Here is a 13,757-nt window from a genome sequence, read left to right as displayed (position 1 = left end):
ATTACCTGTACGTCCCTTGTACAGTGCACAACATGTGCCCAGGGCTTGTAAATTAAATGCAACTAGTAGGCCTGCAGCATTGATTGTGTAACTCACACATGTAGCCCTTTAAACACATCTCAGGCTTGCCACTGCAGAGCCTCTATGTGCAGTTTCACTGCCATGTCGACTTGGCATTTAAAACCCCTTGCCAAGCCTTAAATGTTACTTTTATTACATATAAGTCACCCCTAAGGAAGGCCCTAGGTAGCCCATGGGGCAGGGTGTTATGCACCTAAAAGGCAGGGCATGTACTTTTAGGTTTTAGATGCCTTGGTAGTGAAAAACTCCCAAATTCGTTTTTCAATACTGTGAGGCCTACCCCTCTTTATGGGATAACATTGAGAAGTCCTTACCTCACTGTTAAGTGTAATTCCTGATTGAGAAGTAGGATAGTCGTGTCTGGTACTTATAGACTTGTAATAATACATCCTCTTTAATGGTAAACTGGGAATTATGATTACAATTTTGAAAATGCTACTTTTAAAAAAATTGAATTTTTCTGCTCTTCAACCATGTGTGCCTGCTGCCTGCCTCCAATACACATCTGGGCTGGATGACAGCTGGGCTCCATGCATTCCCTCTAGACAGTCACACACAAAGGAAGCTGAAGTGTGCCATTTACGTCCTGATGACCTATCATCAGGCTGATGGGTGTTCCTGGGCTGGATGGGGGGGAGGAGCTGACACTTGCACCTGAATAGGGCTGTGCCTTACACCACATAAAGAGCTGCATATCCCCCTGTAGTGCTTCTGGAGCCAGGGAAGGAAAGGGAGGACCTGTGTGTACTTCAATGCCCCTCTATGAAGTCACACCCCACTTTGGAGGCATCATTGGGCATAAGAACTGGACCTCTGACCCTACCAAATAAATACACTTCTGGACCTGAAGACACTGTGCCAGGAAGAAGGACTGCTGTGACGGTGAAAGGGCTATCACTCTCCTGGACTTTGGTGGACTCCTGCTTTGCTGTTCCTGACCTGCTGCCTCCTTGCCTGGGAGTGAGAAGTACTGGACCTGAATCTCTTCCTCCCTAGAACCAAGTGGCTCTAAGGGCTTGCTGGCTTGCCTCCTGTTCTGCAGTCTCAGGGACATCAAAGACTGCCTGCAGCTCTCTCCAGCACCAAGATTCTTCCACCTGTGAATCCTGCCCTGCCAAGTGGTGTCAATATAGTCCTGGGCTCTTGGAAGTGGGATCTTTTTTTGTGCTGCAACTCTCCATATTGACACATTGCCACGATTGCGCTGATCAGAACTGTCATATCTCTCCTTGATACCAATTGATCACCACTGCTGCCGAGGACAAACGCATCGCATCAACAACTGTGTGGCTCGCAACCCGCGCATCGCCTTCGCATCACCTGGCTGCGTGGCTCGATGACGATGCATCACTGGTTGAGGATCAACGGCTGTACAATGACACATCCCCTGAATGCGCAGATCAGAACCAAAGCATCACCTTTGCATTGTCCCCTCTGCTCCTCAAATCAGGCCCTCGACATTGACACAACCCTCCATACAAGGTATTGTTTCAGCAGGACAAGGTTGGTTCCTGTTACTGACATGCACTCCTACAAAGTCAGCCTGGACTTTGAATTTTCCCCGGTCCAGCACGACCAGACAGCCTCAGTTGACGCTTTATGCTTGTAAGCACTACAGATACATTTCGTTTTTAAAAACTCATATCTCAACTTCAACAGATTGGATTTTTGTGATTTTGGTCTTGTTTTGGTGATTAAATTACGCTCTATTATGCTAATCTGGTGTGGATTTTTTGTGGTGTTTTCACTGATTTACTGTTTTCCGTGTTGAACAAATACTTTACATATTGCCTCCTAACTTAAACATGCCTTCTGTGTGCCAAGGTACCAGCGGTTTGTATCTGACTTACCCTGACTAGGATTGTGGTTCTTGCTTGAACAAGGTGCATACCTCTGCCAAGCAGAAACTCAATTTCTAACACTAATGATGAGGATAGGTGAGGATAGGGGTTGTGTTTGTGCGAGGGCCTTGCAGTAATGTGGTGTGCACTACCATTCATATCTAAGGCCAGTTCATATCAATTGTCTTTGATCCTCATTGGCAACTTCTTTACTTTTTCCCTTTTCTCTCTAATTGGCATTTTTTATTTTTCTAATTCACCCTCATTGGCATTTTTGCTTTTTCATAAAATAATATCTCTAACTGGAGTTTCTACATCTGCACCTGCACCTGCAACAATACAGTGTGAGTTGGCTCAGTTGGAGGATTTCACTGTGGCCCAGCTCAAAACCTTCTGCATGGGGCTTGGGGTTTTCATGAGGGGCTTCACCAAGAAAGTGGGGTTGCAAAAGGTGCTGAGGGCCTTGGTGAACGCTTGGGATGCAACTGTGACCCCAGAGAAGGAGGATGTGATGATATATGAGGATGTGGAGCTGGATTTAATGGAGGATCTGGGACTGCGTGTGGGCCAGGAAGCTAAGGGAATGGAGCATTCCCCCAAGGCAAGGAGCAGCATCTCATCTAAAGGCCTGCCCCCAGAGGAGCTGGAGGACAGGAGGGAGGAGAGCACATTAAAATTTGAACTAGCCAAGCTCAAATTTGAGAATGAGAGAGCCTTGGAGCAGAAAAGACTGACCATGGAGGCAGAGGAGAAATAAAAGGCTTTAGAATAAAACAAACTATTCCTGGCCCATGTGCTCAGCATGTGAGAGCTGGACATTAAGATTAGGCAGGCTGTGTCCAGAAGTGATGGTAGCAGCATACATACAGTGTCTGCTTGTGATGAGAGGGTCTGCATCCCAAAGGATTTGGTGTCCAGTTGTGTGGTGGGGGATGGCACAGACAAGTTGTTCACAGCCGATGAGTTGGCTCTCAGAGTGCACAAAGTTCCTGAAGAGTATTGGGGAGGTAGCTTGTGGAGGTATATGCCCATGATGAGGTGGGACACACTCCTGACACTAGAAGCAGAGGACCAGACACCGTACCCTCCCATAAAGGTGTAGGAGGCTGGCCTGGTGTGTGGTGGGTACTTATGGTACTTATGGTACTTACAACCTATACCATGTCCAGGTATCCTTTATTAGTGTAGTGTAGTCAGTGTCCAGAAGCCAGGCTCTCTAGAGGTAGCTGTGGATGAGTAGCCCAGGCTTATCTAGGAGACATGCAAAGCTCATGGAATAGCACTGTAGTCGCACAGTACTTACACACATGAAAGAAAACACTCAGTGTTACAAAAATAACAGTACTTTATTTTGGTGACACAAATGCCAAAATTACCATAGAGACTGTACTCCCTTAGGAGGTAGGTAATACACACATGACATACACTAGTATGCAGAAATAGGCATAAAACAGTTAGAAAACAGTGCAATTAGTGGGAATCACAATAGTTAGAAATATCCCTGGGGGAGCACAAACCATATACTAACAAAGTGACTGCGAAGGTCGGTCCCCCATCTATGTAAGTGTAGTATGTAGAGGGGAGCTGGGAGAACTAGGAAAGACCAAAGCTAAGTACCACAACCCAGCGACCAGGAAAGCAGGAGTAATCACTGTAAATTCTCCAGATGACACACAGAGAAGAAAAGAATAATGCAAAGCCCAGAAGAGACTTCAAAACACCAACAGTGGAATCCTGGACAAGAGGACCTGTGGAAGAAGGGGACCAAGTCCAAGAAGCACAGCAGAGTCCAGGAAGGGCAGGAGGGCCTACCCACCAGGCTGAGGGTGCAATAGGTGAACCACCGGTGAAGAAGGAGAGTCAGCACTGCACCCAAGAAGACGAAGTTGAGTTCCTGGAGGATGCAAGTGATGTCCCACGCTGGAAGGGTTTACGTCTTCCGATTCCGCCAACAGGCCTTGGCACATGTAAAACTCACGGTTAGCAGAAAGTGGAGCTGCCGTGGACTAGGAAGGACCAGGTGGACTCTACCCAGGGGTCAGAGGGAGCCGTCAGCAACACAGAGGGCCCAATGAAGCCCAGGCAGCACCCACAGGAGTCACACAGGACGGGGACAGGAAAGGCGCAGAAGAGGCCCATTCAGCACTATGAAAAGGGCTCCCATGCCGGCAGAGAACCACTCAGGGAGCTGTGCATCACAGGAAGGAGTGCTGGGGTTGGAGCTTCAAGATTCCTGAGGATCTTGTGGAAAAGATACCAACAAGCCTTGGCAGCTGTAAAAGGACATGGTGCATGGGGGTACTGCCCTACGTTGGTAGACTAAGGCTTACCTCCACCCAAGTTGGACAGCTGAAAAGAGAGGACCATCTGGACCACTTCAATACACCACCAGTGATGCAGGATCCACGAAGTTCAGCAGGAGAGAGGATCAACACAGCTAGTCGTCAATGCAGATGGTGCCTACAGAAGAAGGGGAGTGACTCCTTCACCCCAAGGTAGATTCCTTCTTCCATCTGATGCAGGCTGAAGACGGGCTGTCCTCAGAGGATGCACGACTGGGGAAAAGTTGCAGTTGCTAGAATGAGCCATAGATACAATGTTGCAGAAGGCATCTGGCTTCTTTGTAGCAGCTTGTTGGGTCCTGGAATGTCCAGATGCAGTTTCTTCGGTCAGAAGTTGAAGTGGAGGGTGCAGAGGATTCCTGCTGGAGTCTTGCAATCCGAATCCGAGGAACCATTCAAGAGAGAGACCCTAACTTAGTGACCACCTCTCAGGAGGGGGCTCTGACGTCACCTGCTGACCCTGGCCACTCAGGTGCTCCCAGAGTTTCCTGCCAACCTTGAATCCAAGATGGCAAAACCAAGGGGCCCTCTGGTGGAGCTCTGAGCACCACCCCTGGGGTGGAGATGGACAGGAGAGTGGTCACTCTCCTTTTCTTTGTCCAGTTTCGCACCAGAGCAGGGACTAGGGGACCATGAACTGGTGTAGACTGGTTTATGCAAGGAGGTCACCAAATGTGCCCTTCAGAGCATTTCCAGTGGTTTGGGGAGGCTACCCCTCCCATGCCTGTAACACCTATTTCCAGAGGGAGAGGGTGTAACACCCCTATCCCAAAGAAAACCCTTTGTTCTGCCTTCCTGGTCCTGTGCTGCTCAAGCAACAGAAGGGCAGAAACCTGTCTGGGAGATGGCAGCAGTTTGGGCTGCCCGGAAACCCTCAGAAGGCTGAAATGGCAATAATGGGGGTCCCCTAATAAGCATGGAATGATACAACCAATGCTTGGAAAAGCCTTGGGGTATGGGTCCAACATGTTTGATACCAAACATGCGTATGTCCAGAGTTACCATTATGTAGCTGGACATAGGTAGTGACCTATGTCCAAGCACACGTGTAAAATGGCGTCCCCGCACTCATGAAGTCCGGGAAAATGGTCCTGGAGTTCATGGGGGCACCTCTGATAGTGCAGGGGTGCCCTCACACACAGTACTCTGCACCCTGCCCTCCGGGCTTGAAGGCCTACCATAGGGGTGACTTATAAGTGACCTGGTGCAGTAGAAAATGGGAGTGAAAGGGTGCTTGAACCTTTTCACACAGGCTGCAATGGCACTCCTGCAGAGCCCTTTGCTTGAGCTCCCTATGGGTGGCAAAATATATGTTGCAGCCAATAGGGATCCCCTGCAGCCCCAATGCCCTGGGTACCTAGGGACTTGTAATGGGGCACCAGTGTGCCAGTTGTGGATGAAATACAGAGTTTTGGGTGAGAGAGCATAATCACTGGGGTCCTGGTTAGCAGGATCCCAGTGAACACAATCAAACACACTGACATCAGGCAGAAGAAGGGGGTAAACATGCCAAGAAAGAGGGTACTTTCCTACAGAGGGTTATCATCATCAGGAAGTTTCGGTCAACTCCACAGATGTACCACCAGAGATTTAGGAAGAGCCACAAACTCCCCACATAAACCTGTGATGATTTTCTTGAATATTCTAGCAAGGCACTGAAGGGCTGTGTGAGGGGCAGCAAGACAGATTACTTTAATGGGCTGTACAACCTCATTATGAGGGAGCACCTGCTTGAAGTTTGTTCTTCAGAGCTGTACGAGCATCTAGTGGATAGCAGGCTGACTGACTCCAGTAAGCTTGCTGAAGAGGCGGGCCTCTGGGTCAGCATCAGAGTGTTCACAAATGCATCTCTCGGAGGGACTCCCACAAGGGTGGTCAGGATTACCCAGGATTACCCAGTGGCCCTTGTTCCCTTTGAGTGGGGAGGGTTCTCCGGTCTTTTGCAAGTAGCTGTAAGCCCGGCCATGCCTGTTGACTGTTTTTTAGGGAATGACCTAAGGGATAATTACTATATATTGTTTTTAACAAATTTTTATAATCTGTTGGGATTGTGAATAGTAAAAAGGAGTAGAACAGTTCTCAGTAAACTCTACACTCTAGGAATGCATATTGTGGTCCTTGTTTTTGAGAGGAAGTATGTAACAGATGAGTATTGTGATGAGTAGAAGGCTAATTATTTCTTATTTAAAAGTTATGATCTTGCAAGACTCTCATAGGATCATGAAAAGTAGGAAAGAGTAGGTAATCTTTGAACACACTCTAATATGCACACTTGTTACTGTATGAACAAATCTTATTGTAGATGGTGTTTATCAGAGTCTACTATATACACCCATTGGCTTCGGAAGAGTTGTGAGTAGAGTTAAGGTGTTGCATAGGTTCTCATTATTCTAATGAGACTACTGGATTTTGAGCAGCAGAATCACCTGCGGTGTGGGAGACTGGGTCTGACCCACTACAGGTGACACCTGTCGCCCTAATCTGGGTTTTGCTCCGGCTAACTAGCAGTGCCTCATCTCTACCCAAAGGCAGGGATGATTGGGCAGCCGAACGCATGACATGATTGATTTCTCAGGGAAACTGTGGTTACTCAGGTCTCATCCGTTTCTCTCAGTTACACTAGTCTCACATACACAATGCCAAACAGAGGCAGTATACATTTCAATAAGATTTTAATGAAGCGACTGCATCATAGATAGCAAAGCATGTGCTGCAAAAACCAGGACGATACAGCATGACAAGATTAAAATTGTGACAAAGAGAGTAAAGCATAGAAATAACGCTACCACATTGTCACTAGAGTCAATAGACTCATTCCTACCTAGGCTTCTAATAAATCACAGCATGTTAAGCTCTAATTCTGCCCTTCAGGTTCCCCTGGGGAGATATCATCCCCTACACCTGGACAAAGGCCTGAAGTCTGCGTAAGTAGCTGGAGCGAAGCGTTCAGCAATCAGCATACAGTTTTGGTTCTCTGGCTGGAATCTCCCTCTAAAGTGTAAAGGACAGGGAAGTGTTTATATAATAAAACAGCTGATGTTCTGAGAAAATGTCCCTACGTAAGGATGTGTGTTTTCTATGAATGTCAGAGACAAAACTCGTACCACGTTCATCAGCAACCTATCTTACTGCAGCCTTGAAAGAAGCAGAGTGAACAAGAATGTCTTGTTTGAGAACATAGTGCTGGCCTAAGAAAGAACAGCTAGATAGAGAGAAAATAAAACAAGACCGTAAAAGTGGCTATGGTAAGAATAATAAAACGAAGCAGAATAAAATATATCTAGGTTAAAGTGCCCAGTGGCAGGCCTAGTATGCTAAAATAACATGCATGGAGCTATAACTAAACTGGCTACACAACACCCTGCCTTTGTCGGTTGAAGGTGGTTCAAAGCCTAAATATATAAAAGCTTCTAAAACTCAACCGGAGACATGTATATGTAAAAAATGTCAATAATGACAAGTTAAAAGGACACATGAGCATATATAAAAGGGCAATTTAAAATGTTAACATGTGGCGTAAAAAGACCGAATTTCAAGAGTCAGAGTCATTTTGAAAGGTGCCAATTGAATCCGGGACAATGGAGGACAGGAAATCTTCCACTCGGCAGGAGTTAAAGTTGGAAAGGCATCACCGAGAAGGACCAAGGAGCAGTCTTGTTCCATAGCCTCAGCCAAGGCAGCAGTGTTCCGTGGTGTGCCCAATGAGTTCAGAGCCGCATCCTCCAGGAAGGGCAACTCATAAGCAGCTTCCCGTAGCAAACGCACCCTCAACACATATTTCCAGTAATGAACCCTCAACGAGAACATCAACAGATCAGCACCCAATGGAAGCAAGCGCTGCATAGAAAGGCAAAGTTTCAATGCATGTTCGAATGAGCACCAGAGGCACCGAAACATGGGCTGCACACAATGCAAAACCGGTCTGAATGACAGAGACCAGTCACACTCCAATTCCTCCAGGAGTGTTGCTCCAAAGTACTGCATCATGCGTTCACAACACAGCTGCGCTGGTGGGAGCGCTTTCATTCCTCCTTGTTGCGACGGGACAGCCATTGCGCATGAAAAGTAGCAACAGCAAAATGCCAACTATTATAGCCAAAGTTATTGGAAATCCCCCCAAAATACTGGAGAATATTGAGTGGTATCAAACCGAATATGGAGGAGAAGGTGTGAACGAAACCAGAACCAACAGCCTTAAAGAAATTTCCGATTCCAGTAGTACTGGACGCATTAAATATTCGTCCCACAAGTTCACCAAAGTGTCTTGGAAAGTTGGTACTTAAAAGGGCCTGTATCTCTGCTGCCAACCTTGCCACCTGAAGTGCGTAGGTCTTGCGTGCAGATGTGAGGGCCACATGTTTTTGGAACAGTAAAGCTTTGAGTGTGCTCAACTTGTCAAAATTCACATTAAAAGTAGCAATTTAGGGCCAAAAGTCAGCTGCCTCTTTTAATTTAGTGGGAGGAAATAGTACTTTCCCGCAGCTTGTAACAATCTTAGAGACCGAAACAACATAAACTATTCCGGCTCGCATCCCACAACAATCTTCCCCATTAAGGAGAATATAGCTGCCGTTTGAAAGTACCTGGAACGTAGGTCTAATCAAGGGGACTGTAACTCCCTTCAGATAACAAGCCAAGTTTGCTGCAGACGCGTTAGACTCCCCATGCAAAGACAGCTGTTTACAAACCATTGTATGGCTGACAGAAGTCTCGCATTGACTGCCGCTCAGAAAGACTTCTTTCATACCACTGAGACATTTGTACGAGAAGGGTAGCTCCCAAACCTCATGGATGTAGCTATCTCCCAGTCTTTCGTATCTGCCTACCGGAATGTGTTTTAAACAGAACATGAATTGTAGTGTGAAAATAGGCAGATTAATGACCCCATGTATTAACCATTTAGCAGATGGTATTTCAGCCACAGTAAAAGGCAACCTTTCTAACTTTTCGATGTTTAGCATGATGTAAGTCGTTTCTTTCTTAGCCATTAGTTGATGTTGTCGCATTAAAATAAATTTAGAAACTTTGGCCCTCATTACAACCCTGGCGGTCGGTGATAAAGCAGCGGTAATACCGCCAAAAGGCCAGCGGTAAGAAAAATGGAATTCTGACCATAGCAGAAACCGCCAACACATACAGCCACTTTAACACTCCGACCGCCACGGCGGTAGCAACAAGCACCGCAGCGGTAACCACCAACAGCCAGGCGGAAGACAATGTTCCGCCCACTGTATTATGACACACCAATCCGCCACCTTTTCCGGGGCGGCACCAATGCCATCAAAAGCATGGCGGGAACAGTACACAGAAGGGAAACGACTCACCTCTCAACACTCAAGGAAGAGCCCGAACTGCACATATTTCCAATGCTGGTCTACCTCCTCCTACGCCAGGGACACGAACAGCGGCAAAGACGACCATTGTGAGTACCGCACCTAGCACACAAGGAAGGGGGGAAAGAAAAAGAGAGTGACACACACACACGCAATATGCAACATCCCCACCCCCAACACCATACACACAAACAGATGCAACAACATCACATATACACCCCGTAACCTTCAGGAATAACGCAAGGACAAAAGGAATTGATTAAAGTGAGTGTAATATTAAAAATTTAGATAAATACGTCCTTAAAGCACTAAACAGTATGTACAATATATACAAATGGAGGGACAATGCCCACTCCAAAATATTTGTGGCCCACAGGGCCATAACACATAGGCCACACTTGACTCCTGCCTCAATACGGAGAGAACAGTGCAGGGGCATCAGGTCGAAAACACACAGGCACCTCAGGGGGATGGGGAATGTGGGGCACCTCAGCCGGAAGATGGTACAACACCACTGCTCCTGGAGGGGGCTATATGCCCTCTGTGATGTCCTGTAGAGTGCAAGGGTGCAGTCTCTCTAGTGGGTGGTTTGCCCACTGCTTGGTCCTGGGGAGTGCAAAGCCACAGTCTCTCTAGTGGGTGGTTTGCCCACTGCTTGGTCCTGGGAGTGCAAGGCCACAGTGTCTCTAGTGGGTGGTTTGTCCACTGCTTGGTCCTTGGGAGTGCAAAGCCACAGTCTCCCAAGTGGGTGGTTTGCCCACTGCTTGGTCCTGGGGAGTGCAAGGCCACAGTCTCTCTAGTGGGTGGTTTGCCCACTGCTTGGTCCTGGGGAGTGCAAAGCCACAGTCTCTCAAGTGGGTGGTGTGCCCACTAATTCTGGAGGGGGCCTTGTGCCCAGTGTGCTTCATCCTGGCAATGAGGGGGTGAGTGGATGCCTTCTTCCACTGGTTCTGGAAGGGGCTTTGTTCCCAGTGTGCTTCATCCTGGCAAGGAGGGGGTAAGTGGATGCCTTCGTCCACTGGTTCTGGAAGGGGCTTTGTGCCCTGTGATACAGATCCTGGATGGTGCAAGGTCACAGTCTCTCATCTGGTTGTCACACCTACAGGTGTTGCAGGGGCCAGGACACACTACAGCCCATGTAGTCACGACTAAACACTGCTCGCCAGCGGTGATGGCTGCCCAGTGGATGGCAGTTGCGGGCTGGTGGCAGTGTTGTCAGTGGTAGGGGAGGCTCCAGCCCTTCCCCTGCAGCCTTGGACGGCTGCCCACTGGGGCTGCTGCTGCTGGCAGTGGTGCTGGTGGTGGTGCAGGTTGCGGTGCTGTCAGTGGTGGGGGGATGCTCCAGCCCTTCCCCGGCAGCTTTGGACGGCTGCCCACCGGGGCTGCTGCTGCTGCCAGTGGTGCTGCTGTTGATGCAGTTGGCGATGCTGGCGGCGGTGCAGGTGGTGGTGCTGTCAGTGGTGGGGGGAGGCTCCAACCCTTCCCCTGCAGCCTCGGACAGCTGAAGTGCCATGACTGGTGTTGTTTGCCGAGATGCTGCTCCAGCCCCAGGCACCAGATCCATCCTGCCTGCGGCGTCTGTTCCTTTTAAACTGGCCTTGACAGCTGTTGTCTCCTTCCTGCCCTTGGCAGATGGTGGTGCTTCCTTGCTTCTGCCAGCTGGTGTTCCCTTCCTGCCCTTGCTGTCTAGTGGTGCCTCCTTCCCCTTTCTGGCTGGTGGTGCCTCCTTCCCCTTGCTGGCTGGTGGTGCCTCCTTTCCCTTGCTGGCTGGTGTTACCTTCCTGCCCTTGCTAGCTGCCGGTCCCTTCTTGCCCTTGGCAGGTGCTGCAGGCATACTGGCAGTGCTCCGGGTGCCTCCTTGGAGCCTCTCACACATGTAGTAGCTGCAGAAACTACAGTGGCGTGGACTGGGTGGCTGAGGTGCTGGCCTGGGTTCTGCCCACCCTGGTCCGAAGTGAAGGACGGGGGGGAGGGGCAGGGAATAGGTCATGGGTGGAGAGGAAAAGCCTTTTAGGAACACTGGGGCTGGAAGAGGGTGAAGGTTTGGGCGTGGTTGTAGGAGGTGTCTGTCTGCTGTGTTTGGGTGCAGGTGCATGGGCTGGATGCTGTTGTGAGGTGGATGGCTGTTGGGGGTCTGAGTGCTTGCGTTTGAGTACATTGGGAGAAGGGGGCACAGGCACAGTGGGAGAGGACACAGTGGACGTGTGCATGGAAGTGGGGGTGGTGACTGCCAGTGAGGTGAGTGTAGTGATAGGCGTGATGGAGGTAGTGGATGAGGATGTAGTGCATGCAGGTGTGAGTGGAGATGCTACTGGGAGGAAGATGGATGACGAGGAGGAGGGGGACACAGTGGAGGCAGTGGATGTTGGTGTGTCTGCATCTGGATGGTGCTTGTGTGAGTGCATGTGGGATGAAGTGTGGTGCTTGTGTTTGCCTGAGCCACTTCTGTGTGTTGATTTGGGTGAATGCCGGTCTGAAGGTGTGCTTGGGATAGGCTGGGGTTGAGGGGATTGGGACTGGGTAGAGGAAGTTGCAGGGGGAGTCTGGAGACAGGGACAATGGCTGCCATTAGTGAGTTGGCCAGAGCCTGGAATGCTCTCTGTTGGGCCGCCACGCCAGAGTACAATGCTCTCCAAGTATGCATTTGTTAGTTGCAAATGCCCTGCTAGACCCTGAATGGCATTCAGTATGGTTGACTGCCCAACAGAGAGGGATCTCAGAAGGTCAATAGCCTCCTCACTGAGGGCAGCAGGGCTGACTGGGACAGGGCCTGAGGTGCCAGGGGCGAAGGAGATGCCCACCCTCCTGGGTGAGCGGGCACGGGAAACTCGCTGAGGGGCTGCTGGGAGGGTGGTGCTGGTACAGGGGTGGCGGCTGTACCTGTAGTTGGGGTGGCCACAGAGGTGTCCGCCACCGCCAGGGAGCTTCCATCAGAGGAGGTGTCGCTATCAAGACTGTCCCCTCCTGTCTCTGTTGTGGTGCTCCCCTCGCCCTCCATCCCACTGGTGCCCTCACCGTCAGTGGATTCGGCCTCCAGGCTCATGTGGGATGCAGCTCCCTCCGTCGTCGGTGCCCCAGCTCCTTCGGCAGATGATGCTAATGCACACAAGGACAGGGCGACAAAAATGGTTGGGAAGAGACAGAGGATACACTTGGTAAAATGGCAGCAACAACACCACCATTGGTGTACACAACTCACAGGCAACAGCCCTATGCACTAGGCCGTGCAATGCCAGTTACAATGTTAGTCACCAGTCATGGGGTACAATGCCTAATGCCATTAGCTGCACACCTGAAACCCACAGGACCCTGCCCAGTAGTAGATGCCCACTAGCATTAATGGGGTTGGAGTGCATCTGAGCCTGCCCATCATGGAACCTACCCTGCCATGTTCGTCCTGGCCTAGGGGCACCCACAGACCCGCATCCACCACCCAGGTTACACCTCAACGCGCACACCCTCATGATTCTGAATCTGTACTCACCCCCTTGTGGCTGCTGTGATGCCATCAAACACCCATCCAACTCTGGACAGGCCACCCGCAGGATGCAGAACTTCAGGGGGGTCAGGGTACGACGGACACCCCTTCCTCGTTGGGAGGCCATCCCCAGCTGGGCCTTCGCCGTCTTCCTTGCCCAGCGGCACAGGTCCTCCCACTGTTTGCGCCAGTGGGTGCTCCGCCTGTCAAAGACCCCCAGGGTCCACACCTCCTTGGCGATGGCACGCCAAATACCCTTTTTCTGATGGGCGCTGACCTGCAGAAAAAAGATACATAAGAAAATTTATTAGTCATACCGTCTGGACTGTTACACTCATGGCCCACCATATACCTCCCAACCCCTTACGCACAGACATTGCCCAACAAACATGCAGCACTCTGGCCAGTTTGTTGTTTGCTCAGTCCCCCCTACACAAGGCTTACACACACAGCACTCCATACATTCATGCCCCATGCATCGTGCTCACAGTGTACTCACCTGTTTGTCTGAAGGACCATAAAGTAAAGGGTACTGGCGTAGGACCCCATCCACTAGTCTCTCCAACTCCTCAGAAGTGAAGGCAGGGGCCCTTTCCCCAACACTCGAGCCATGGTCGCTTCCAGACACAGGTCACAGCAGCACTTGCAGTGTAGGTCCTCTCCTGTTGAAGGTCATGTAGCA

The sequence above is a fragment of the Pleurodeles waltl genome, chromosome 1_2, assembly GCF_031143425.1.
Source record: "Pleurodeles waltl isolate 20211129_DDA chromosome 1_2, aPleWal1.hap1.20221129, whole genome shotgun sequence".
Classification (NCBI taxonomy): Eukaryota; Metazoa; Chordata; class Amphibia; order Caudata; family Salamandridae; genus Pleurodeles; species Pleurodeles waltl.
This window is presented reverse-complemented; position numbering follows the sequence as displayed.